A 2,500-nucleotide genomic window follows, 5' to 3' on the forward strand; every position below is an offset into this window, starting at 1 on the left:
TCTTTATTGCTATTATTATTATTATTACTATTGCTATTATTATTATTTGTATTATTATTAAGATTGATACCATAATTGTTATCATATTCATTGTTAATATATATTTACAAAACATTATTGTTATTATTATCATCAATGATATTATCATTGCTATCATTATTGTTATTATTGTTATTATTATTATTACTATTATCATTATTATTAGTATCATTATTATTGTTATCATTATTATTTGATTTATTATTTTTATTTACTATTATTTATTTTCTTATTATTATTGTAATTATTGTTGCTATTATTATTAATATTATGCATTATTATTAGTTTTCGTATTATGATTATAATCATTATTATTATTACCATAATTATTGCTATTAGTATTTTATTATCATTATTTATTACCATTAGGATTCTTATAATAATAATAATAATAATAATAATAATAATAATAATAACAACAATAATATTTATTATTATTATTATTTTTATTATTATTAATAATTTATATTATTACTATTACTAATCTTATCTTTATCATTACTATTATTATCATCGTCATCATTATTAATATCATCAATGTTATTATTATCATTATTATCGGTATTATTATTATCATTATTATCATTATTATCATAATTATCATTATTATCATCAATATTATTATTATCATTATTATCGGTATTATTATTATTATTATTACTATTATTATCATAATTATCATTATTAATATCATCAATATTATTATCATTATTATCGGTATTATTATTATCATTATTATTATTACTATTATTATCATAATTATTATTATCATTATCATAATTATTAGTATCTTTACTATTTTCATTATCATTTTTACCATTATGATAATAATTATAATAATTTTCATTATTGTTATTTTCATCATCAATATAATGATTCAAATTGCTATCGCTATTATTACTATAATTGTTATCATCTTCACTACTATTATTACTATTACATTTTTTTCTTTAAAAATGTAGCGATCTTGTTTAGCAATCTTGCTGACCTGCGTTCAAATTCCGCGCCGCCATTCCTTGCACACAGGGGGTAGTTTAGAAAAAAAAAAAAAAAAAAAAAAAAAAAAAAGACAACAAGTCACGTCAAGAATATCCATTGTAACAAATTAAATAAAACTAAATCATTTTTTTAAGTGAGTTATTTTGATTGGATATAATCCCTCTGGCGGTGGTGAGAGGAATCAACACGTGTCACAGTCAGCAATAACAAGACGTTCGCTCTTACATGCTTTTTTTTTTTTTTTTTTTTTTTTTCTTATGCGATGTTATCGTCAGTACTTTTATTCTTGTGAGTACTGCTTCACTTCCTGTTTTTTTTAGGTTTATTTATTTATTTAAATTTACGCTGAATCATTAATGTTGATGAAAAGAGCCTTTTTTTCAACTTATTAATGTAAACAAACATAGATATATCAATGGCAATAACATCTCCCAGTATTGTGGAAAAATGTAAGTGAAGAAGATAAATTTAACCTCTGACAAGCATCTATCAATATTTACTGGTAACGGTTCTTGATAATAAAGCGTTCTTCACATAATTGTATGTCTGGATAATATAAAAGACAGATATCAACGAGAATAAACTATACAGGTTTACTCTTCATATATACGTGATATTCATTTTTTATTGTCTATCCTGTGTATGAATTTTATCAATTTGCAGTCATTTTTTGCATAAATTATACTTTAGCATTATGACTGATTCATAAGTAGATATTGTTTCAGATATTTCTGTTATAAACGGCTGTAATTTATTTTGTCTTTATTATTCAATAAGTCTTTCTTATATATCTTGGGTCGTCCAGGTATCGTCCATTTTTTTTTTTTTTCTTTTTTATCTAACAGCAACTAAATACTTGAAACTGACTGTAAACAGATAGCAAGACATTCCGTGCGTTCACTTGGGCAGTGCGCACCGTGCGTTTCGTGGCGAAATCAAGTGAACGGTCCGTTTGACAAAACGTTTCGCGAAGCGTTGCGTGGCGAAGCGAGCGGGGTTTGGGGGTAGTTCGCTTCGCCTCGCGGACTGTTTGTAAACAACAAAGATGGCCGCCTACTCGGAACCTCTGAAGTACCTCTGCCCGACTTGTAACGCATATTTCTTGGTTTTGGAAGAAGCTCAGGAACACGTAATGACTTGTAGTAAGTGTCTGACCACCAAAGGATATAACAAGTGTAAATCTACGTCATGTAAACCTAAAATATGGCTGTAGTTGAGATAGAACTTCCGGGAGCGTCACAGTAGTTGGTGATAAAGGGTGATAATAATGCTACTGTTGTCTTTTAATAACTGCGTAAGACTATAATTTCGAACAGTTATGATTTTGGTGGATGCAGGATAGATGTATCATATTTTGACTGTGCATACCAAAAGTGATTGGAATTTAATTAAGAAATAAAGTTGGAAAAATCATAATAAATGTAAATGTTGCTATGTTCAGTTCTTATATAATCAGTAACTG

At 25.9% G+C, this 2,500-nt stretch overlaps 1 pseudogene; it reads right to left on the bottom strand.

Moving 5' to 3' along the window:
* The window catches only part of LOC125032690, a 20,168-nt pseudogene that overhangs the window by 10,247 nt on the left and 7,421 nt on the right, over positions 1–2,500 (bottom strand).

The sequence above is a fragment of the Penaeus chinensis genome, chromosome 15, assembly GCF_019202785.1.
Source record: "Penaeus chinensis breed Huanghai No. 1 chromosome 15, ASM1920278v2, whole genome shotgun sequence".
Classification (NCBI taxonomy): domain Eukaryota; kingdom Metazoa; phylum Arthropoda; class Malacostraca; order Decapoda; family Penaeidae; genus Penaeus; species Penaeus chinensis.